This window comes from Labeo rohita, chromosome 17, assembly GCF_022985175.1.
Source record: "Labeo rohita strain BAU-BD-2019 chromosome 17, IGBB_LRoh.1.0, whole genome shotgun sequence".
NCBI classification, from domain to species: Eukaryota; Metazoa; Chordata; class Actinopteri; order Cypriniformes; family Cyprinidae; genus Labeo; species Labeo rohita.
The window spans coordinates 8,579,478-8,606,357 of record NC_066885.1 but is presented as its reverse complement, the minus strand read 5'-3'; the positions used below and the strand labels follow the sequence as shown (position 1 = coordinate 8,606,357).

General features: G+C 36.0%; 1 long non-coding RNA gene across 2 annotated transcripts in view; it reads left to right on the top strand.

Annotated features, from left to right (window-relative positions):
- LOC127180167 (uncharacterized) overlaps positions 1-26,880 on the top strand; it is a 178,563-nt gene that overhangs the window by 139,302 nt on the left and 12,381 nt on the right. For both annotated transcript variants that reach the window (XR_007829592.1, XR_007829593.1), the window contains exon 2: positions 21,913-22,006. This is a non-coding gene — a long non-coding RNA (uncharacterized LOC127180167). The remainder of the gene's footprint in view (positions 1-21,912; positions 22,007-26,880) is intronic.

The following is a 26,880-nucleotide window of genomic DNA, read 5'->3' as shown; positions in this document are numbered from 1 at the left end:
TTTTATTTTATTTTATTTTATTTTATTTTATTTTATTTTAGACTAAACTGGTGACTGCAAGAAATGTAATCACCAGATACACATAGGCCCGATGTACAGTGCAAATAATCAACAATAAATTAAATTCACTCAAATGCTTGAAATAAAACTAGAGTTTTTCACTTATTTCTTATAACCTATAAGCTTGTCCATACCCTTTTTCTTTTTAGATTAAAAATACATAGATTCAGGCAAACTACATTTATTGAATTACATTCTCTCGACAGCAGACATTGACGCTGTAAAAAGTGGATGTCGCAGTGACCTTGCTCATTCAGTGTCTGACTTTTTTTTTTCCTGTAGCAGTACAATATGCTTGAATTGGCAAGTTGTGTTGAAACTGCATTTTGAGTGTCTTACTAAGCAAAACAGGCCTTGTATAATGTACAGTATAATTTTGTGAACTTGTTTTTTTGTGAAGTCATCAGTAAACATGTTTATGCAGAGCAGGGGCTGCTGTATCGGGGGACTAACCGTAGAAATTAATCAGAGGGAAGCCCTAAAATCATGTAATACAAGGCTCAGGTCACACTGATGCTGTTTTCGCTAATGTTTAATTTTAGACACATTACTCTCATAAACGCTGCGGTTACAGCATCCTGCATGGTCCGGTCTGTCAAATAAACAGCATCCCACACAATCATAAGCTCAACTGGAAGAAGTTATTTTTCTCTCCTGTGAGAGCCACACCTTCACTGCTTCGAAAAATACTTACTGGAATATGCAAACGTGAGATTGGAGCAGTTCTGGCACAGCCAGGCCTTATAGCTTGACTCAGCAGCGTTTTAAATCACAGGGTTGGTGGCCTCTCTCTCAGCGTGGCTCGCTGAAGTCAAGGCTGAGGTCAGTATTAGATTGTGTTATTGCGTGCACTCTTGCTCGTTGGATGAAAGGCCATATTCACCAAGCAGAGAGAGAGAGAGAGAGAGAGAGAAAGGCTGTGCGCTCACATCCTGCTACAGAGAGCCATGAGATTTTTAAAGGGATAGTTCACTCAAAAATAAAATTTCTGTCATCATTTACTCACCTTATGTCAAAACAGATTGACCGAGTTTCTGTCGTTCTATCTGTTGTTCTGTCTATCCTCCTATCTATCTGTTGTTCTGTCTGTTTGTCTGTTAGTGAGTCAGTCACACTGTTTTTCCATCTGTCATTCTATTGTTTTGTCTGTCTCTATTGTTCTATCACTCTTTTTTATCTCTTTCAGTCTGTCTGTATCTGTCTTTTGTTTTCCTGTCTATCTATTGTTCTAGACTTCTATCAACTATTATACTTTCTGTCTGTCAGTTTATAGTCCTATTTGTCATTCTGTTGCTGTTGTTCTTTCTGTCTGCTGGCAATCAGTCTGTCCTGTTCTATTGTTCTGTCTATCTATCTGTCCGTCTGTCTTTCTGTCTTTGTCATTCCTTCTGTCGGTCTATCTGTCTATCTATCTATCTATCTATCTATCTATCTATCTATCTATCTATCACTATGTCGTTCTATCTATCGTTCTATGTATCTGTCTGTCTGTCTATCGCTCTCGCTCTATCTATCTATTGTTCTGTCGTTCTATCTGTCGTTCTATCATTCTATCTATCGTTCAGTGTATCTGTCTGTCTGTGTATCACTCTATCTATCTATCTATCTATTGTTCTATCTATTCTATCTATCTGTCTGTCTGTCTATCTATCTGTCTATCTATCTATTGTTCTATGTATCGTTCTATCTATTGTTCTGTCAGTCTATGTATCTGTCTGTCTTTCGCTCTATCTATCGCTCTTGTTCTGTCGTTGTATCTATCGTTCTGTCATTCTATCTATCGTTCAATGTATCTGTCTGTCTATGTATCGCTCTATCTATCTATCTATCTATCTATCTATCTATCTATCTATCTATCTATCTGTCTGTCTATTGTTCTATCTATTGTTCTATGTATCTGTCTGTCTATCTATCTATCTATCTATCTATCTATCTATCTATCTATCTATCTATCTATCTGTTGTTCTATCTATTGTTCTATGTATCTGTCTATCTGTCTGTCTATCTATCTATCTATTGTTCTGTCGTTCTATCTATCATTCTATTTATCTATCGATCTATGTATCTGTCTATCTATCAATTTATCTATCGTTCTATGTATCTATCTATCTATCTATCTATCGTCCTATCGTTCTATCTATCTGTCGTTCTATCTATTGTTCTATGTCTGTCTGTCTATCTATCTATCTATCTATCTATCTATCTATCTATCTATCTATCTATCTATCTATCTACATTCTATCATTCTATCGTTCTATGTATCTATCTGTCTTTCTATCTGCCATTCTGTCTATAGTTCTATTGTTTACCTATCAATTATTTTATCTTTCTTTCAGTCTGCCTGCCTATTGTTTTGTCTATCTGTATCTATCTTACTATTACTATTTATCTTACTATCTATTGCTTTGTCCATTGTTCTTTCTGTCTGTCTATCATTCTATAATTCTGTCATCTATCGTTCTTTCTGTCTGGCAGTTTATCATTCTGTCTGTGTCTGTCTATCTGTGGCTCTATCATTCTTTCTGTCTGCTGTCAATCAGTCTTTCCATCTATCATTCTATTGTTCTGTCTAGTGTTTTTTTCTATCATTCTAGACTTCTATAAAATGATCATACTTTCTGTCTGTCAGTTTATCATCCCATCTGTCTTTCTGTCGCTATCGTTCTTTCTGTTCTATCAATGTCCATCTGTCTTTCTGTCATTCTATCTATTGTTCTGTCTGTCTGTCTATCTATCTATCGTTCTGTCGTTATTTTGTTCTATCTGTCGTTGTATCTATCATTCTCTTGATCAATCATTTTATCTTTCTTTGAGTCTGTCTAACTGTTTTGTCTATTGTTCTTTCTGTCTGGCAGTTTATCTGTCTGTCTGTGTCTGTTTATCTGTGGCTCTGTCTATCATTCTTTCTGTCTGCTATTGTTCTATTGTTTTGTCTATCTGTCTATCTTTCTGACGTTCTTTCTGTCTGTCTTTCTTATTCTCTCTACCACTGTCTTTGTCTGTCTATCTATTTTTCTATCATTCTATAATTCTGTATGTCATTTTATCTATTGTACTGTCTATCTATTGTTCTATCTATCACACTTTTCATGTCTTTCTGTCAAGTTATTATCCTGTCTGACTGTCTATCTTTCTGTTGCAATTTTTATCGTTCCTTCTGTCTGCTGTCAGTTAGTCTATCCATCTATTGTTTATTGCTCTGTCTATGTTTCTGTCTGTCCTTCTTTCTGTCATTCTATCTACTGTTCATTCTGTCTGTCTGTATGTCTGTCTGTTTATCTCATCTTTTATTATTTCTGTCAATCAGTTTGTTCATCTATTGTTCTATCTGTTGTTCTGTCTGTCTTTCTATCATTCTAATACTCTGTCGTTCTATGACAATATCTATCTATCTATCTATCTATCTATCTATCTATCTATCTATCTATCTATCTATCTATCTATCTATCTATCTATCTATCTATCTGTCTATCTATCTGTCTATCTCTCTGTCTGTCTGTCTGTCTCTCTTTCTCTCATAGGCGTCATTTAATTCATAGTATTCATGTCTTTCTTTACGTCTCCAACTGTTTTTCACCTTATCGCAGTTTGTGGCATTTGATTGCCATCTTCATCTTACAGTTGTATTAAAGCATATCTTTATTTTTTGCCTTTTTTCCCCTCAAAGCTGCTGTAATTTGTGATGATATATTCATACCCTTTCAAAGGAAGACATTGAATGAATGCGTTTGGCTAAAGGTGACACATTCTGCATGAATAAATACACGTCTAAGTATGACATTTGCAGAGTAGATTCATATACTTCCTGACATAAATAGCAGGGCCCTCTTGCTCCACTGCCACTCACAAAGTTTGCTGTGGCAGAAGGTTATAGAACTTGCCTGTCAATTTCACTCACAGACTTTTCCCCAACTGCGCACGCTGTGTCCGTTCCTCCTGGCAAAGCATCCATGGCACATTTTGGGCATTGTTTACCGAGCAATTAGACTGGTCTTGCTGCACTAACAGGTGTTGTGGCTTTCAGGGGAATCCATGAATGCTAACTTCTGCAGCACTATTGCTGCTTACCTGGATCCTTCCAGTGTGATTTTTATATCATTTATATACTTTTATAGTACTTGTTTTCATTTTAGTTTTAGTAATTCTTTTTAAAATTAAAAATAGTTCTGTGCTTTTGTTTATTTAGCCTTATTTTATTAATATTTTAGTTTTAATTTTAGTACTTCAGCTTAAAATTTTATTTCACTTATTTGCCAAGATAACATTTCAAATAGATTTCATTTATTATTTACATGTCATTTAGTAAAATATAAATATTAAACTTTAACATTTTTTGTATTTTTCTGTTTTTATTTTAATTCTAGTTTGTTGTATTATGTGCTTTTGTGAATTGTATTAGTTTTTGTTCTTTTAGCTTTATTTGACTGCTATTTAAGTTTTAATTTTAGTAATTTTAATACTTCAGCTTAAACTTTTATTTTAGTTATTTGCCAAGGTAACATTTCAGATTTTCATTACTTTTTTGTTTAAGATTTTCATCTAATATTTATGTTTTATTTTGTAAAATATAAATATTAAACAAACATTAATTTTCATTTTTTTTCAGGTTTTATTTTAATTGTAGTTTGTAGTAGTAATGATGTGCTTTTGTGATTTTGTATTATTCTTCTTTGTCGTCGTCGTCGTCTTCTTCTTCTTATTTATTCCATTTTATTTTATTTTACATTTCTTTTTAAGATTTTTATATTATATTTATATTATATTTGATAAAATATAAATACACTTATATTTTTCAATTTTTCAATTTATTTATAGTTTTAGTTAGTTTGAAAATAGTTTTATCATGTTTTTTAAGTTTCATATATAAATGATATAATTTGTATAATTTATAGTATTTTATATATAAATAATACTATATACGACATCTAAATTCTATAGTATATATTATAGTTTTACTAAAAATGAAAATGAAACAAAATAAATGAATGTAAATAGAAATATTTTTAAAAAAAAGTAATAATAAAAATGACAAAAATTAAGAAAATGACCAAAACAAACAAAAAAAAGTAATTGAATTAAAAGTGAAAAATGAAAACATTTTCCATTTATATTTTAATTTTAGTTTACATTTTTCATCTATAATTTTTATTTTATTTTTATTTTATTTTATAGCTTTATTTCCATTAACATAATCTATTTTTATTAGTTTTAGTTAACAATAGCAACCCTATAGATCCTTACCAGACAGTTTTGGCCTGACAAAATCGAGAAGACCTGGCAAACCTAGTAATTGAAGACTTATCCTGATTACTTATTTTATTTTTAGTGGGTGGAGGAGGTGTAGTATAGTGCTTTGCCTCATTCCAAGGTTATTTGTTCAAATCACTATCTACACGGCCTGTTATTTTGCGTCACGAGGTGTTGATGCGCTGGCCGGGCGTTACATTTCCAACACTGACAAACACTTGCCAAGACCCACGCAGTTGGGCTGATTTACGATGGTGGAGAGGAAGTCCACAGCCGAAGAAAGCTAAGTAATTACCTCAACGCTGTGACTAATTAGCACGGCAGCAATCTCTCTCCTCGTACACCCGAGGAGGGCCCTAGTCACTCCATCATGTCATCTGATAATTGTGTAATCTGTATTCTACACGGTATTCCGCTATAAACCTGCACCTTTGTGAGGAAAGCAAAACAGAGTGGGTGTTTATCTGACCCTTGTGTTTGCTTCTGATTTAAGAGCTCACCCAAGGTCATAATGAATATGCAGTGTCTGTGGGGTTGGAAGCCGCTGTTAACTGCAGTCAGGAAAGCGCTCCATATTACCCACAATGCTTCTGTGATGACAGCATCATGCTATTATCAGGCCAACGACAGACACACTTGAATGTTTAGTGAAACTCTGGAAATGGGATTCAGTTAATTTCACATTTGGGACTCTTAAATACTGATATGGGGCTGATTGTAATGGTCATGGACTGTGAAATTTATATCCCTGTTTTGGTGTTTGTTAAGAGGCATGTGAGTTTACTGTCATATGAAATGGCCTTGCAGTTCCCACAGAGCTTATGAGCCATTGATATCATTAGGGCCTTGTACACACTAATACATTTTCATTTGACAATGCATCTTTTTTTCTCTCTGTTTTGGCCTTCTGTCCACACTGAGACTGTGTTTTTGTCAAGGAAAACAGCTTTTAGAACACGCTTTCCAAATTGGATACATTTATCCAATATGATCACCCAAAATAAAATGATACACAAATATTACCCAGTTTCCCTTCTAGGGAACTCATGCTGCATCCTCTGGTGGACACTATGAGGACGCAGTGTCACGCTTCCTCTCGGGGAACCATGGTTGCATACATAACCCGAGATGTTGCTCTTCTAGGGAACTCATGCTGCATCCTAATAGTATCCGCTAGAGGACACAGTGTCTCGTTCTCTCTCAGGGAACCGTGGTTGTATGCGTAACCCGAGATGTTCCCCTTCTAAGAAACTCGCGCTGTGTCCTCATAGTGTCCGCTAGAGGATGCAGTGTCTTGTTCTCTCTCGGGGAACCATGGTTACATACATAACTCAAGATGTTTCCGTTCTAGGGAACTTGCACTGTATCCTCACAGTGTCCACTACAGCACGCAGCATCTCGTTCCCTCTCGGAACCATGGTTACATGCATATCCCTAGATGTTTCCCTCATAGGGAACTAGTGCTGCATCTTCATAGTGTCTGTTAGAGGAAGCAGTGTCTTGTTCCCTAACAGAGAAGCATGATTACATGCATAACCTGAGATGTTCCCATTTTAGGGAACCTGCACTGCATTCTCATAGTGTCTGCTAGAGGATGCAGTGTCTCGTTCCCTCTCAGGGAACCATGGTTACATACATAACCCTAGGTGTTCCCCTCATAAGGAACTAGTGCTGCATCCTCATAGTGTCTGTTAGAGGATACAGTGTCTCATTCCCTCTCCGGTAACCATTGTTATATGTGCAACCCAAGATGTTCCCCTTCTAGAGAACTTGGGATGCGTCCTCATAGTGTCTGCTAGAGAATGCAGTGATGTAGCGTCTTGTTCCGTCTCAGGGAACCATGGTTACATGCATAACCCTAGATGATCCCCTCATAGGGAACTAGTGATGTGTCCTCATAGTGTCTGCTAGAGCAGTGGTTTTCCAACCTGTCCTGGAGGACCCCCCGCCCAGCACATTTTGTATGTCTCCCTAATCACCCAGTTTAGTTCTTGCAGTTTCTACTAATAAGCTGATGAGTCGAATCAGGTGTGTTAGATGAGGGAGACATACAAAATGTGCAGGGCAGGGATCCTCCAGGACAGGTTTGACAACCTCTGTTCTAGAGGACCCAGCATCTAATTTCCTTCTCAGGGAATCATGGTTACATGCATAACCCGAGACGTTCCCATTCTAGGAAACTTGCACTGCGTCCCCTTAGTGTCCACTAGAGGACGCAGCATCTCGCCCCCTTTTAGGGAACCATGGCTAAATGTGTAAAAGATGATTTATATAATATGTATTAGTCCAGTTGTGATGGTTTAAGTTCTGCAACTGACTAGAGGGAAGAATAATGCTTAGTATAATGAAAGTGTGTTTGCTGGATCAGACAAAAACTAGACTGAAGCATGCATGAATGGATTAGATGGACAAACATTAATCTTGTTTGTTTTGCTGCATTTTGGGAAGAGCTGTCTGAATAGATATACACTAACTTAGTCTTGTGAAGAGACCAACTAGACAAGCTTAAACCATCTAAGACCAGAATGACTATAGAAAGTGTGCCTGAGCAGATTTCTTTAGTGCCACTGTTTCACTCTTGCCTCAAACTTTTCATAATATCACTCTCACTGCATGTGCTTTTACATGTTTGCACACAGGCTGTCCCGTGGTTTTGGCGCGTTTGGTTTAATGCGGTGTGCCTCTTTCAACTGTCCAAATGATCAAACTGTGATTCACAACTCCCCGTGGCTTCACAGACTGAATAGAAAACAAACAGATCCAGCGATGTGCAAATTAATGAACTGTACAAAAAGTGTGGAAAACCAGAGGGTACATCTGGGGATGCTGACACCAGAAAGTGATCAGATCACCAGACGCAAGTCAGCAGACACTATAGCTACTTAAATACTGCTCCCAAATCCCCTTTACTGTTGTGAGGCCTTGTTTAATGGATTTGATGAATAAAACATGGATGGAAATTCGTCTAAAGGGAGGGGGCTTAGCTCTGTATATCAAACTCACTAATCCCTTGAAGAGCAAACATTAAAGCTTCTTTTTGCCATTGCTCCACAGGATTGAATGCCTGCACGTCCCCTGAAAAGAAGTCTTATCTGTGAAAGCGCTACATTAAGCCAAGGTTATACGGATGCAGAGCTAGTCATTAAACTGGAAGCGTGTTCCTTGCATTGGAGTAGCGTCTTAATTGCTGTCCAGAGGAAGGCCGAGGCAGTGCGGCATTGTGAATGGTAAACATAGAGAATTCAATATCTCTCATAGGACATCCAGGACTGTGGTGTAATTACAGGCTTTGTCATAACTCTGACTGCTCTGAAAACAGGTGCTGCTCAGGGATGGCTTAGCCAAAAAGACATCTGGGATGTCACAAGGAAAGACTCAACTGTAAACACAGATAATATTATTGAGAAACGGTGACTCGTCAAAATCAACTGACCTGCTTATGGTGAAACTCTAGCATGGCGCTATGGGATGACTTTGCATTATTGCAAGCATAGATGGAAGTTGTTTTGTTCTGTTTAGTCAGTTACACATGAAGCTAGCATACTTCATGCTAGGGGTTGCACTCATTAGTCAGCTAGCCAGTTAATTTTTTGGTCTGTGTAAGCCAGTGCATCCCAATGTTGTGTGACGTTAGTTTTGCATAATAACCTGTAAAGGCCAAATATATATTTTATGAAGTATATTTTATTTATAATATATTTTAAAAAGTTAAAACTGAGTGTACCTGGAGTACTTTTCATTGACTAAGCATGTTAGCTCAGTACATACAAGCAAAATATCTTGTGTACTGTAATGTTTTTCTCTAGAAGATTTTTTAATTTAATTAATTTAAATAAATTGAATCTACTTATTTTGAACTTTACTACTTTATTTTTTAAAGGATGTTTTAAAACATAGAACATTTAATTGTTAATGTACCTTTTAATGTAATTTAAGAATATTTTTTAATGTAATATTTATTATTTTTAGTGTTTTGTCTAAAATGGCATCTTATTTTAGACAACAAAAATAACATTTTAATTGATCAGAGTGCAAAATGAAGTCACATATTCAAACGTTTTATGAATCAACATTTAACAAAAACAACAAATTTTCTTCAGTACTTTCACTGATAAGATTAATAGCCTGTTAAAACCTATAGAGGACCAAACCTGCAGAAATTAAAAATAAGTGCATAAATAAAGATAAATAGATAGACAGATAGATAGATAGATAAATGTAATAATAGGAAAATAAAGGAATAAATAAATAAAAATGTGATAAAACAAATATTATTCAATTGTAATAAAATGTCATCCTTATTTTTGTCATATTCTTGTCTTTTGAAGATTTTTTTTTTAATTTAATTAATTTAAATAAATTGAATCTATGTATTTTGATCTATTTTTAAAGGATTATTTAAAAAAGTAATTAAAAATGTAAAGAACATTAATTGTTGTTGTTCCTTTTAGTCTAATTATATCATAATGGAAATGTAATTTAATCATTTTTTTAAACGTAATATTTATTATTTTTAATGTTTTGTTTTTCTCTGTCTAAAATGGCATTTATTTTAGACAACAAGAATAACATTTTAATTGATCAGAGTGCAAAATGAAGTTACATATTCAAACATTTTATGAATCTAACATTTAACAAAAACAACAAATTTTCTTCAGTACTTTCACTGATAATCTATCCTCCATACAAACCAAGGATATAATAATAGGTACATAGCTTTAAAAATCATTCGAAATGTGAAAGGATAACAATTTTTTTTCAGCTGTTGAATGACAAAAACACTGACAGTCAAATCATAATTCATCCCACATACAATAGAACTTGTGCTTATTATAAACAGAATGTTATTGTGCAATGTGCATTGATGTAAGCACGTATGCAGTTATTGTTATAGATATCTTTATACATATCTTTCTTGGTGTTGGCCTTGACACTACAAATGGGCCGTTATTGTTGTGTGTGAATTCTGTATACTAAAATGTTGCCGTTGTGTTTCTTTGGTACTTTGAGACATGGACTTAAAGAAGAAAATATGTCATTCACAGGACATTTTGTCCTTCATAATTTGATTAGATACATATTATTCCTGTAACAAATCAGTATTTTTATACATGCTTTAAGGCAAAAGTATACTAGTAATCTGTTTTCAAAGTCAGCCAGCTGACATCAGAAAAGAAAGATGGCTGACATTTAGACTGACAGCTTCATTATGCCGATTTCTTGAGGAAGGTAACAGTCCCTCAGAGTATAAAGTCACCATGAGTTTGAAGATGTGTGTTCAGATCTGTTTTTGGGCATTTTTGACCACTGGCGCTGTGGTCGTAAACAGGACACTTAACCTCATCTGGTGTAGTGATGGCCTTTGAGTGCTGTTTTGTCAGAGATGACATCATTATGTATTTAAAAAATTAATAATAAAACTATATTTAGGCAGCAAGGGGGAGACCCGGGGCTGCTCAGTGACAGGGGTTGGTTTAGACAGAATTCATTTCTTGGTCACAAAAAGTTGCTGCCACAAAAATGTAACATCTGAATGCAATGCTCTCATATATTGAAATTTCTAAGGTATAAAATGTACAGGGAGAGATTAGCCTGGTCTGTAAGAGTGAAACAGATATGTAATACTTGCAGTGGCCAGTAGAGGCAGTAGAGGGTTGATTCTCAGTCTCTGTGCTGTATGTCTGCAGCACTGATGTGGTGTGATTGAAACGTCTTTGGAGTGAAAATGGTCCCTAAAATCCTTGTTAATAGAAGGCCAAAGGTGCAAAGAGAGGGAGCAGATGGAGGGCAGTAAAAGTGTGGAGGTCTAGGCCACCTTACAGATACAGGTCTCAGGTCTTTTTTGCAGCCAAAAACATTGTGTAATATAAAACCTGAACCTGTTTAGCTTGCTGCAGACATGTAGCCTTTCTGCCACCATACATGCACAATAAACAGCGAATATTATTTCTTGTACATTGCTTAAGTGTTTAAATATGATGAAAATAACTATGCTTGGGTTGCTGTACACCATCTCTTAACCTCCAAGCCCTGTGAAGCAAGCTTAAGGTCCATCTACCAGAGATGTCAACGTTATAGTATGAGATTTCTCACAAGTGAAGCATATAGGGTATTCAAATTCTATCATATTAGAGTGCAAATTATTTTTGTTAAACATATCATCAGGATTTCATTTATAAATAATTCTCCAACAGGCCTGTCAAAGCTTGTGATGGACAAATAAGCTCCTTTGTCTCATTACAAAGAGAGAACGTTAATTGAGTCCCACAGTTTTCATTATTAAAAGTGAATCATTATAATAACTACCAATTTAAAATAACTAAATTACAGTATAATACTAATAAAATCCGGTGTAAAAGTCAAAATTGTCAGTGGAGGAGGTATCATATTTTTCCGAAGTCATACCATGTCAAAATTGCATTAAGAGAGAGAGAGGAAAGGTAAGTCAGTGTATTAGTGACATTTTATTATTGCATTTAGAAATAATGTAAAATACCAGAAAAAAAGACAGAAAGTCCCAAACATTGTAGAAACATTCTAAACACTGAGTATTTTTATTCTTCTCACTCCACAACATTTACTTTAATTTAGAACAGGAATGAAAAAATAACTATAAAACAAACATTAGGTATAGTGGCATTCATTATAAACAACATTTTTTATAAATGCAAAGCCTAATTTATTTAGAGCAAATCATGTTGTAAATGGGCTCAAGTACTTCTCTCATTTAACACAGATCCAAATGTTTTTAATGCTTCATGTTAAAGTTCTGTCATTAATTACTCACCCTCATGTCGTTTCAAACCTGTAAGACCTTCGTTCATCTTCGGAACACAAATTAAGATATTTCTGATTAAATACGAGAGCTTTCTTACCCTGCATAGACAGCAACCCAAGTACCATGTTCAAAGCCCAGAAAGGTAGTAATGACATTGTTAAAAAAATGTCCATGTATCATGGTACTCTTGTGAAAAATTGTTGAATATAGTTGTTAGGGGTTCAAGCATGTAGCGCTGAAACCCTATTGTAACTGTTAGAATGGTCACGGATCAGCTATCTCCACGTAAAACGGATCGTGCAGACCAAACCATAAGTCATAGAGATTTGAAAATTGGAGGGATGGTAGTACTCAAACCGCCTACAACATGACCAAGGCTCACCCCAATCGGCCTGATGGGGGCGCTACTGCGATCAAAATTGCGTAATCGCTCGTAACTCCTAAACTCAGTCGTAGGCTGAAGTGTCTTACGTCGTTGCAATCCTTGGCTCACGCTGCACACCTCAGATTCAATCGTGGTCCTGGTGAAATTTTTGGTATTTTGCATTTTTTTGAAAAACCTAGTTTTGAAAAAACTAGTCCTAGGTTTTTCGCCTGATCAGAACCAAGCCAGTGCAGAAAGATTCTTTGGAGAGTGAATATCAATAGTTGAAAAAAAAAAAAAAAAAAAAAAAAAACCCTGAACTTTCAAACCTTACTGTCGCAAAGGTGCGCCAAAACATTTGAAAGGGGCAGGGCCACTTTTAGTAAAAACTCAGATCTCAGAACACTTACGTAAGAGCTCAATCTGACGTCCAAAGTGCCACAAGTATCTACGAGGACATTTGCATGTCTCAAAAAACATTTGCATGTCTCAAAAAACATTGGCCGACAAAGTTTTTTCAAGGGCATAAATAACTGTACATTGCGTGGTTTTTCACACATATATTCATATTATATGATAAAACTCATTCTGGACAACGTCTGCTTTGCCTCTAGAATGTCGGCTGTCACTCAAATCATTTGTTAAATGACTGAAAATATGTAAAAAAAAAAAAAAAAAAAAAAAAAAACTACTTTTGCAAAGTAGTCCTAGGTTTTTCGCTTAGTGTGGAAAAAAACACTGCAGTACAATTCCCTGGACTCTCTAAGCCAGGGGTGCCCAAACTCGGTCCTGGAGGGCCAGTGTCCTGCATAGTTTAGCTCCAGCTTGCCTCTACACACCTGCTGGGAAGTTTCTAGTATGCCTAGTAAGAGATTGATTAGCTGGTTCAGGTGTGTTTCATTGGGGTTTGAGCTGAACTCTGCAGGACACCGGCCCTCCAGGACCGAGTTTGGGCAACCCTGCTCTAGGCCAATACTACCAAAAAATATTGAAATTTAACCTTTTGGAAGCTTGATGGGATTGTTTAAAAAAGAGGCCTGTCCAAATTTACCCAAAAACCTGCTGAGCACATGCGACAGGTGATTCTAAACAAGCATGCAAAGTTTCAGGGAGATCGGACCACAGTTGGCGCTATAACAGTCATAAAACTTAAAAAAAAAAACAACATATTTCTATGGTAAATTACCTGGATTTGCCAAAAATGCTTTTTTAAATAATTGATTTGATGGTTAGAGGCTTGCTAAATAATGTCTTTTTTTATATGTGCTTAAATACCTTAAAGCACTTGAACCCCGGTAACTGCTGATTGCAGCTATATTTATTTTTGTTTTCTTTGCGCACAAAAAGTATTCTCTTAGCTTCTTAAAATTAAGGTTGAATCACTGATGTCACATGGACTATTTTAGCTCTCAGAATTTAATCAAAAGTATCTTAATTTCTGTTCCGAAGATGAACAAAGGTCTGAGTTTGGAAAAACATGAAGGTGAGTAATTAATAACACAATTGTAATTTTTGGGTGAACTATGCCTTTAATTGCATTATACAAGTCAGTTAAAAAATTACATCCCAAAAAGCAGTTTTTGGTCTCTCTATGATTCTTTGCTCTTCGCTTACAAATATATAAGCACAAATGTCAGGGCATGTAAAAACTTCTCCAAAACCCTCTCAGACCTCAGGGTTAAAATAATACTTAAAATAATATGATAAGATACACCAGTTTGTAATATCAATCAGCATAACAAGCTTGTTTTGTACAACTAAATTAACTGGCAGCCAATGACACCTCAAAACCTTGCACAATCAAGTTACAAACGGCCGCGTCTGCGTAAATGAGGTGGATATTCTGGTAAATATGATGCTTGAACCTTACTGATGGGGCCGTGTTAGTACATAAAAGAAAACAGCTGAGAATCACTGGGCTATGATAAAGATTTGGTGTGATTGTTTAGGTTCATTATTTTTCTCAGAGTTTTCTTTTTCATTCATTAGTTCAGTCAAATGGTAAAATTTGAAATTGTGTTTGAGCCCATGGATAAACAAGGAGAACTGAACTATGTTTAAAGCCAATCCATGTGTGAAGTGCAAACTATTTTTTGGAAAAATAGATTGGCATTTCATCACATCCAAGGAGCCCTGCTCTCCGATCCCATTTGGTCATATTAGCAGCGTATGGCTCGGATGTTTACAGCAATACCAGCTGGAATCCTCACTGACAGTGTCTGTCCGCTTTTCAGATGCCTTCTTCACTTCGGGCTATGTTTCCAAGGTAACAGAGCTGAAGTGTGTACATCAGTGTTCCAAGCCCTTCAATGTGGAATAACCGGCGTTTCTGTGGGACAGCACAAATCGAGGAGAAGAATAAAGCAATTTATCACTGCTTAATAGAGTAATGTTCCTATTTACTAGCTCGCAGAAGAGTCTGTGTCCCAGCAAATGTTTTCAGAGACTGAACAAACAAGTGCCATGATGCGTGATGGGATTTTTTTTTTTTGGTCTCGTCTGCTGTTGAGCAGAGGCCTGATATTTTGACAGGATTTTATGCAAATGATTTGTTTCCTTACGCCCATGCAAATGCCGTTGTCCGCGAGTTCTGTTTGAGTACTGCTATCAAAATCAAGTAAATAAGCCAGTTCTGGTTCGGATTTCAACAACACAGATGCCTTGGGGTGTTTTAACTGCTCATCCATCTTCATCTCTGTTGAACTGATCCATTGATCCAATGTTCAGCTGGAGCCTAGGAAATAGTGCTGTTTGCACCTCGCATTTATGTCAAATTCATCTTCTCAACTGTGATCAGACATTTAATACAGGGTCTGTGATTTTTGGGTTTGGTAAAATAAGTTTTTAAAAGAAGTCTCTTACAGTGTCTAAAGCAACTAAGTCAGCTTATATTCATCATTGATCAATGAAGAAGTACAGTTAAAAAATAATATTAATAAAAAGTTAGTATTAAACATTTTATTAATATTAATAAAAACAGTTAATTTAAAGTACATTCCTATTGTAATGTACTTTAAAATTAACTTATTCCAGTGATGACAAAGCTGAACCATCAGTCATTGTTTCAGTCTTTTTTATTTTATTTTTTTTATTTTTTTTTTTTGTAGAATAGCACGTTTAAAAGAAGTATTTTTAGAGGATAATTACAATTCACTTATCATTAAAAGACAGGGCTGAGTAAAAAAAAAATTGATTTCTCCATCAATCGATTTTTATTTTTAAGAAGCGATATTGATTCTTAAATCCCAAGAATTCTCAGAAAGTCTCAGATTTAAAATTCTGTCCATTTTATTAGTTTTTAAACAATGAATGTCACTTTTGGCACTGTTTAGTGATCACTGTAGCACCTCAGTCCAACAGAAATGGCAGCCCCAAGTTGCATGTGAATCTCCGGAATTTTAACCAGTTTCATCACGAAATAAACATGAATTAACAACGGAAGGTATGTTAAAAGAAAGAGCACAATTTATCGGAATCCGAATCCTGTCTCATGTAACTGCTCAATCAGTGTTTCAACTGTGCGAGGACGTAAGTAAGTAAACTTATTTGGTGACCATAAACTCGTTAGTCAGCTAGAAAATTAACTCTAAAGAGGAGTTGTGAGATTTTTTTTTCCTTGAGAAAATTTGCCATGTACTGTACCTGATATATACAGTGCCCTCCGAAAGTATTGGAACAGTAAAGACAAAATTGCTTCGTTTACCCTTTTAATGCTTTGTTCGAGTGATTTCTTGAGTCCACAGCAAACAGAGCAATTTTGTCTTCACTGTTCCAATACTTATGGAGGGCACTGTATATCCAAAATAATCTATATGGAATCGAATCGCGAGCTTGTGAATCAGAAACGAATTGTGGAATTTGTATGAAAACGCAGCCCTATTAAAAGGCATTCATTGTCATGATTGTCCTTATTTCCCCTTTGCTTAGGTTCTTAAGGATGGTGTAACAAGCTACTGATGTGCGGCTGTACAACTTTAATGAGATCTACATCTTTTTCCTCATTCTTCAGTCTGCATATCTTGACCTCATTGTGTGTGGCTGTATGTCTGTGCGTTACCCAACCCTTCTGAGGCAACTTAAATGCCCTAATTCATAATTCATTTATGACATTGTTTGCTCATTAATAATGTAGAAGCCTTGCTTTTCGCTTATCTCATTCCTGCAGTTCGGTGAACTCTTTTAGCATTGGTTCAAGTATTCTCAGGTTATCAGAAAACAAACGAGCATCTCTTAGCAGGCTTATGAATGCATCTATATTTGGACTACACATGTCTATTAGGAAGTACAGTTATTGTAAAATCATATGCTGGAGGGGTTCATGAACATTTAGAGAGGGTTATGTGGTGTTGTTGTCCTCTGCAGTGACAGTTTTTTTGTTTAGATACCTAAAATACGCTGCCACCTCAATTGGAGATCAGCTCGTGGCCCTCTAACCTTAGCAGAATGCTGTGTGCACTGTTGTTGACAGGCTGTCTGTGGTAGTACTTCTGCTTGAAAACTAATACACAGGGATTTAAATGCTCAACTGTGGTGAATAATAGTGAAAAGATGCTGTGTACCTGCCTATTGAAAGATTTGAGGACAGTTTATTTGACAAAGTTTGGTTTTAACTACTTTTGAAATTTGAAATGTGGTTTGTAGTCTACTAGCAAAATGTACTAGTATTTTGATGGTAGTACCACAAATACAGGATAAATGATTAACTATTTAATTATTTTCTTTTAGATAATTAAGTACTAATTATAGACCCATCTACAGTTACAGTTGCCTATTGGAACCTTTGAGATTTGTATGACTAAAATTGTGGTTTGAACTACTTTAACTACTCCCACGTTAGTTGATTGACATGAGCATCTTACCTCAGATCAGCTGTAACAGTCCGACCTCCATTGTTTTGATGCCGGAGCAGGGATGTAAGTTAGACAAGAATATCTCCGATTGAGGTGTTGTGTTGCTGGATGTAATAATGAATATAGTGGTCATTTACTCCTAATAATGTGCTAGTTAGCAAGTTTAGCGGGTAAATGCAGCTAACACGGCTAAATTAAATAGGCTCGTCACTCCACAGAGAAAAGAGAGAGGCGGGGCGAGCAGAGCTCATTTGCATTTGAAGGAGCAATCCCCTCAGAATGGGATGATTTTTGCAGAGCTCATTTTGACAAGGTGAAAAGGGTGTTGTTTTACACAACTACTGAGAATTTTTAACCAAAGTATATTATAGACTTTTCATTAAAACCCTAAAGAATCATATCAACTTGTGGAAAATGGGCATCCGATGACCCCTTTAATAAAATAACACATAGTTTCGCTAGATAAGATCATTCTTCCTCGGCTGGGATCCTCTTTGAAGCTGCATTTAAAATGCATTTTGTAAGTTCAAACTCTGCGGGCACCATTGAAGTCCCTTATATGGAGAACATTCCTGATTTTTTTTCCTAAAAAAAAAAAAACATAATTTCTTCACGACTGAAGAAAGAAAGACAAGAACATCTTGGATGACAAGGGGGTGAGTAAATTATCTGTACATTTTTGTTCTGGAAGTGAACTACTCCTTTAAGTACTAAATGAGACCTATTTACCAGGGTTGGGGTCAATTCAGGAATGAACTCAACAATTCCAATTCAAAGAAGGAAATGGAATTGGAACTGGAATTCAACAGCAATTACAGGAAACAGAGTTGGAATTGAATTGGAATTACAGGAAGTGGAATTCAATTCAGGGAAATTCCACTGAATTCCGTTTATTGCTGTTTCTGAGCATTTATTTGTGATTGTATTAGAGACATACATTTGAACTTTATTTATGATGCTTTACAAATACCAAGTAATGTATGAAATAGAGTTGATCAAATGCAAGTAAATAAAAATGACAGTGGTGATAAGTTTCTGGATGTACTATACATTCAATATATGATTACCACATAATATATGTCTCAACTCACAAAAAAAAAAGAGTCATGTTCATTTATGTATTTCATTCAATTTTTATTGCATCGAATTATAATTTCCTGAAATTTGGCATCGCTAAGACTGCATCTCTCAGGCCTAAATATCTCAAGTGGAATTTAGTGGAATTTATTTGATTTCAATTCTGTTTCCTGACATTCCAATTCAATTCCAATTCCATTTCCTGTCAGCTGCATGCAATTCCAATTCCAATTCCATTCCAGGAAGTGAATTGGAATTTACTCTATATTTACAGTTGCAGGGAAATGTATGTGAACTCTTAGATGTACTCAAATATCTGTATAAATCATGAAATATGATCTGATTGTTTTCTAAGTCACACATCTGCTTAAAAAACTAATTGTGTTCATGTTTTTATTGAACACACGTTTTTAAACATTCCAGGTGCACAAAGGAAAACCCTTGGCTTTAATAACTAGTTGACCTTCCTTTGGCAGGAATGACCTCAGTGCTTGTTTATACAAATACAGAATATAACCTGTGCTTCCCAGCAACCTCACATACATTCATAATCATCAGCTACAATTTTCTCTGTCAAGATAGGAGAATTATACTATGAACGTTTAAAATGGAAAACTTTTCTGATGAATCTCTTTGAACCTTTGCCCAGGGGCTCATTCTAAGACTTGAAAGAGAAAATGGCAATTTAATGAAAGCAACAACTCTTGAGAGCGCCATCCACGGCAAGATCGTCTGCCGTGGCCTTTCGAGATAACAAACAGCAAGAAATGTTACTTTAACAGAATTAAGTGAAGCAGACCTTGGACCTGTTGTCTGTGGCGAATGTCACCTTAACTGCTATGGGAAATAAAGCGATGATGAAAGGCCAGGAGTCGGTATGTCATCGCAGGCAAGAATGTCTCAACAATTCGTCAGCGGATTGCTTGCAGAGATAATTAAAAAAGCTTTGCGTTTCTTACCTTCTTCTTCTGCAGGACAAAATGTCAAGGGCTCGTTTGCGAGGGAAAAAATGAAACAGTCAGACTTTTGCACGGTTTCTTTGACTGTGTACTGTTATCCTGACCATTAACTGCTGCTGGGGCACTCTGAGATCTCTGACTCATGTTTCTCATGCTTTCCTGTCACTTTCATCTCCATCCAGTGCTACTCACATGGGAAAAGACTGAATAATGCTAATAATAAATGGCACTGCTTATCTTGGTCTAAACTACACCTTTAATCTGCAAAACTTGTATCTGCACTCTTATAAATGATAAAAAAAATAGTTTTTAAAGGACAAGATGAAATGAATACATCAGGGGCATTTCCTCAGAGGAGACAAGGGAGGCAGTATCTCAAAATTTTGGATGAGAAAAAAACATCGTACTACAAAAAAAACAACGCCAATATTACAAAATATAACAAGTGCATAAATCACTTGTTTTTCTGAAGATTCTCATTGTTCAACAGCAACACCAGCAGGTGAAGTTACAGCGGGAGTCCGCGTCTATCTCATTTCCCCCTGAGCCTGTGGAGTTTTAACAGAAAGTCACATGAGAGGAGGCACTGCCACCATCACGATATGATTGGATAGGACTGGTTATGTTCGTCTGTGATTGGTTCATGTGATAAATCCCGCCTCTTGTAATAAAATTCGCTCAGCGTTCCCTAATCAGCCTGGCGAAGACTAATATGAAAAACGTAAGTAAACTCACACACTTAGATATAACCACTATGTTATGTCAAAATTAGACTTAAAATGGCATGAAAACACATTCTGTGGGAGTTTTAGTGAATAATCAGCGTGGTGAAATTCTCTGTGTCTGTAAGCAATATTTATTTAGCTTTGACTGATGATACGAAAAATCCAAGTAGTTAAAAGTTAACTAATAAAACGAATAGTTTAACATAAGTTCACAAATAAAATATATTGTGTAAATTGTTGTTGCCTTGCGTTATTATTTTAATAAATGTAAAATGCTTAAAAACACTAACACTTAATTCATATATTCGGTCAGTTACCCGGATGCGCGGCCATACTGTCCATACTCCGATGTAAGCAGCACCATTGATTGCATGGTTAAAGGAGAACTTCCAAAACAAAGATTCACATTTAATGTACTCACCCCCTTGTCATCCAAGATGTTCATGTCTTTAAGACGTAAAGACATTATGTTTTTTGAGGAAAACATTTCTGCATTTTTTCTTCATATAATGGACTGCTATGGTGCCCCGATTTTGAACTTCCTAAAGGCAGTTTAAATGCGGCTTCAAACGATCCCAAATGCGGTTGTAAACGATCCCAGCCGGGGAAGAAGGGTCTTATCTAGAGAAACGATTGGTTATTTTCATTTAAAAAATACAATTTAAATACTTTTTAATCTCAAACGCTGTATTCTGACTCAAGACAGTTAGGGTATGTCGAAAAACTCTGACCGTATTTCATCCCTCAACTTCAAAAATCATTTCAAAGTCATTCTACATCGCTGCAGAAGTACCGACCCAGTCTTTGCAAAGTGAGCATGCAAAGAAGATCAAACACCCCTAACAAAAAAGGTAAAACAATGATATAGGACGATTTTGAAGTTGAGGGAGAACATGAGATGGGAGTTTTTCGACATACCCTAACTGTCATGAACCGGAACAAAAACAGTCCAGGCAGAGTAAGACAAGACGAGCGTTTGGCATTAAAAAGTATATAAAGTATATTTTTATTAAAATAACCAATCGTTATGCTAGATAAGACCCTTCTTCCTCGTCTGGGATCATTTACAGCCACAGTTAGGATCGTTTGAAGACGCACTTAAACTGCATTTTGGAAGTTCAAAATTGGGTCACCATATCAGTTCATTATATGGAGAAAAATGCTGAAATGTTTTCCTCAAAAAAACATAATTTCTTTACGACTGAAGAAAGAAAGACATGAACATCTTAGATGACAAGGGGGTGAGTACATTATATGTGAATCTTTGTTTTGGAAGTGGACTTCTCCTGTAATGTACTGCTGAATACGTTGTTCTGCTAATTTATGCTGTCTAGTCCACTGAAAAACATGTGGAAGCTGCTAAATCATATATAGAAGGACTTGGCAAGCAGGAAAGAGCGCAATATTTTGACAAACTAAAGTTAATAGTTTGTAAAGATAAGTATGAGCAGTATTAACTAAGATATTGGCCTAATATTTCAGCTGCCTGACGGGAAATGATAATATTGTCAAGATTCTTGCCCTGGAAATCCTAGTTCAGTTTGAACCAACCACAAAATCCTTTGTTCCTTTTTTTTTTGGCACTCTTCTCCTTGATTTGTTATACCTTTTGTTAGTCCAAATGTTTTTCCCAGGCCCGACTGATTAGTGCAGCCCAAAGCATGACAACAATTACTCATTTTCAGCAGATTTTTTTTCTGATATTGTAAATAATGTTTATTTAAATGTGACTTGGACATGAATTTACATTTGATTAAAAAAAAAAAAAAAACACTGAGGACTTTGCCTCCTTACTGCAAACCACAGGAATGTGTGTTTAAAGTTAAAGCTTTACATCACTTGTGTTTTTCAGATATGCTGGAACATATGATGAGATGCTGTTTGGAAGCAGATCTGAATGATGCCTGGAAGCAGGTCACATTGGATTAGGTTTTGTTCGGGCTGAGGTAAAAACAACACGTGTCATCAAGCACACTGCATCACGTCGCACTTAATACAATTACAGCCCACTCAGTGCGTTTCCTAATGCAATGTAAAATTTGTTTAGACATCTCCCACACAAACAGTGTTTATGAAACCTTATTCAATATAACCGCTATATGCATTATTAAAACAATCCTTCACCTTTGTGTTAATGAGAAGGTAATATCGTGTTCCTGGAAAGACAGCAGAAGTGCTTCAGAAGTTTCTAAAAGAGCAGTGATGTGACCTGGGACTAGATCGGTATAATTAGGCTGTGATTAGAGGAGACAGAGGGAAATTCAATTAAAGTGCATTAGCTCTGTGTTTCCTGGGGAGAAGGGCTCTCAGAAATGGCCTCCGTTCAGCTGCGCAAAGACAAGCTGGGGACAAAAGCGTGTGGGGTGACTGTGCTGTGGCATCCTGCCCATCTGTGGGCAGAAGCGGCGACCTGCTCCACTGATCTGCCCGTAGGGGGCAGGGGGGCGAGCGAGCGCCACCATCTCTCTTTCTCTTTCTCTGCTGGCACGTTGCGGTGTGATTCCTGCCAAGCATCCGGGATTAAACACACCCCGTGACCTTATCAACAGTTGCAGCTTTTCCTTGCTTCCTGGCTACAATTCGAACAGACTAAGCGAGAGTGGACCGTGCAGTCTAATGAGCGGCACGGTTAATATTTATCTAATAATGCTGTGAGCTTAATGATGGGTTGAAAAACACAAATAGCGACTCTATTGGAAAGTCAACATGAATGGAAATGGCGTCTCATTAGTTAGTCATGCCTCTCAAATGAACAATGCTAATGACTCTCAAAGGTGCCTGACATACTGTCCACTTTCAGTGAGTCAGCTGCCGTCTGTTCTCTTGCTCTCGCTCTCTTTTAATCTGTATGTCCTTTGAAGAAAACAATGTAGTTAGCGTAAAGACTTTTCTTTAATATTACATTGAGCATTCCAGCCACCACATAAACAGGTTCTTGAGATTATCGAACACTTCAGGCTTTCAGTGACTGAATCAATACCTTTTCTTTTGCCAAAATGCAAAAATTATACCTTTTAGGATGTAACAGAGGCAGTTTCCTCAAAAGTAAACTTTATCTATCCCTAAAGGGTGCATAATTATACCTTAACTAATATACATATATGCACACTTTAGGGGTAGATTAGGCATATATGTTTACTCCTGAGGGTACTATGCCAGTTACAAGCTTTGAAACCCTAAGGGTACTATTTTAGCATTTTTTTGCATACAGATATATAAGGAGCAGTACTTGCGGGTTGATTGTTTTCTAAACAGTGTCCACAATTAACTTTTTGTCACACCTGCCAGTGATGAGTGAATTAAGAATCATTTTTTGGCTATAAATATTTCTTATCAGCTATAAAACTGCATTTTGCTACATTTTTGTGAATAATATTGGTAACACTTTACAATGAGGTGTCATTTGTTAGACTTGGCAACATTAGTTGATGTATTAACTAACATGAATGAACTATGATCAATATTATTACACTATTTATTAATCTTTGTTAATGTTAGGTCATAAAAACGCAGTCGTCATTGTTGGTTTATTAACTAATGTTAACTAACACAACTTGAGATTTTAATAATGCTGAAATTAACATGATCTAAGATTAATAAATGCTTAAGAAGTATTGTTCATTCTTAGTACATGTTAACTAATGTACAGTAGTTAACTAATGAACCTTTTTGTAAAATTTTTACCATAATATTTTAGCATATCATGGGTCATTGTGTCATAACATTGAATATAAGATGAGTCTTTGTCTATATTATTATTAATATTTTGAACATTATTTACCATGATTATGACGAAAAAAGTCTAATATAAAAAAATATATAAAAGAAATTATACTATTTCACAGCCTTTCGATTAAATACTATTAGCTACTTAGGACTGGTTTGTTTGTTGAAAATCTGGACTTTGAGGGTGCAAAAAAAACAAAAAAAAATTAAGAGAATCGCCTTTAAAGTTGTCTAAATGAGGTTCTTAGCAATGCGTGTTACTAATCAAAATGATTTTATATATTTACAGTAGAAAATTTACAAAATATCTTCATGGAACATGATCTTTACTTAAAGGGGTCATCGGATGCCCATTTTCCAAGTTGATATGATTCTTTAGGGTCTTAATGAAAAGTCTATTATATACTTTGGTTAAAAAGGCTCAATGGTTGTGTAAAACAACACCCTTTTTACCTTGCCAAAATGATCTCTGCAAAAATCATTCCATTCTGAGGGATTGTTCCTTTAAATGCAAATGCATCTTCAGCGGCTCAGATGTCGGGAGTAAATGACGACCACTATGTTCATTATTACATCCAGCAACACCTCAATCGCTCAATCGGAGATATTCTTGTCTAACTTAACATCCCTGCTCTGGCATCGAAACAGTAAAACTGATCTGAGGTAAATGCTCATGTCAATCAGCTATCGTGGGAGCGGTGTGATGCCATACCGTCAGGCATCTGAGAATGGATCGATTTGAAAAAGGGGATATTATTTTTACAGATTAATTAAAAACCACTGCATGGATTTTTATCATTAAAGGGTAGATTTGTACATACACTGCCAACACACAGTAATGTTCAAACAACATGTAAAAGTGAACTTTGCATCCGATGACCCCTTTAATATCCTAATGATTTTTGACATAAAAGAAAAATTGACTATTTTGACCCATACAACATATTGTTGGCTATTGCTACAAATATACCTGTGCTACTTAAGACTGGTTTTGTGGTCCAGTGTCACAAATATATCAAAACCTAATTTTTGATTAGTAATATGCGTTGCTAAGAACTTCATTTGGACAACTTTAAAGGCGATTTCTCAATATTTAGACTTTTTTTTTTTTGTTGTTTTTTTGCACCCTCCGATATTCCAGATTTAGTTCTATCTCAGCCAAATATTGTCCTATTATAACAAACCATGCATCAAATAATTTTTATTTTTTTTATTCAGCTTGTAGATGATGTATAAATCTCAGTTTCAGAAAATTGACCCTTATGACTGGTTTTGTGGTCCAGGGTCACAAATATGTTTTAAAGTATGTTATGACAGTTCATATTAATGCAAGCCAGATTTTACTGTCATTTAGAGCCTGGCAAGTTTTAAATTGGGACCCTAGACCTAAATGGCCTACATTTTTCTGATTAATTTCAATGAGGATGCTGTCTTTCTTTTTTTTTTTTTTTTTTCGTTTCAGCTTTTTCCCCAACTGTATCTCTTTGAATTACCCAACCTCTCAATGGGACAAAGCCCTCAACTTCAGTGCCTGCATTTGTAATTCGCTTATAGCACTGTTTGGTTATTAATAATGTACAAGCGTCGTGTTCTGCTTATCTCACTCCTGCAGTTCTGTCATTTCTTTTAGCAAGCATCCTCAGGATATTGCAGTTCAAGAGAGAAAAGAGAGCAACATCTACTCTTCTTTTTCCAGAGTACACATGTACTAAAAAACACAGTTATTATTCATGCTTGTGAGGGTTCGGAGCAGTGTGGTGTCAGCGGCTTCAGCAGCGACTAGATGTTTTTGTTGTTTATATATCTGAAACGTGCTGTCAGCTCCCCTGCAGATCGGCCCACGGCCCCCTAACCTTAGCAGAATGCTCTGCTGCCGACTGCCTGTCTGTGATGGTTAATGTTTCCTGGTCTTCTTTTCACTTTGAGCCGCCCTGATTCCACAGTCTGTCATGGCACTGAGCCCAGGCAGGGCAACACTTGCATTTTATATGTCTGCACACCCACATTTGCCTGTTCATCAAATGCAACCCACAGAAAGCAAATGGACCTCTCTGTGTACCGCTTAGCAGGTAGCACAAGAGGATTACATGTTAAAACAGCAAACAAACATTGTAGCGAGCGTGTGTTTATGCTGCTCGCCACTTTATTTGGTTATAATCAAATTTATATGCTTCTTCATTGTGCGTTAGATCTATATGACAGTGGGTGAAACAGTCTTAATGTGGTTGGATTGTTAAATGAGGTCATGTTGCTGGCCTGCGTGGGTGTGCACAGCTCTGAACTAAAACACAATGTCCTTCTCAGTCTGTTTTCACAGCGAGGGTGAGAGAGAATTATAGAAACTAATGGAGCGTTTAATCGCAATCTGTCTCCGAGCACTTGTCATGTAGAGTATGTGGTTTTGAGCTTGTGTGCGAGTGCAGATGCGTGGATGTGTGTGTCGAGGACATGCCAGTTGATTTCTGACTTTTTATGTGCATGGGTGGGCTGCGTTAGATCAGTGGTTTTCAAATTATGCAGGCCGAGTACAGAGTATGATCGGATCAAACATCCAGGTAACACCTAGTCACAACAATATTTTTTAGCATTCAGCAGGCTGAAATCTCTTGAGTGACAGAGCTCATAGTGTGGAAACTGTGTAATGCTTTTTAAAGAAGTCTCTTCTGCTCACCAAAGGTTGCATTTATTTGGTCGAAAATACTGTAGTACTGTGCAATATTATAGCAATTTAAAATTCATCAATGTTTTCTATTTTTATATATTTTAAAATGTAATTTATTCCTGTGATGCAAAGCTGAATTTTCAGCATCATTACTCCAGTCACATGATCCTTCAGAAATCATAATATGCTGATTTGGTTTTGAGGAAACATTTCTTTTTGTTGTCAATAATTAAAACAGTTGTGTTGGTTAATATGTTTAATAGAACCTGTGATATATTTGTTTATGATTCAAAAGAAAAGCATTTATTTGAAATAGAAATGTTTTGTTATCTTTTGTATTGCAAATGTATTGATAAAGTCACTCTTGATCAGTTTAATACATAAATAATACATGCTAAATAAAAGTATTTATTACCCTTTAAAAAAATCTTA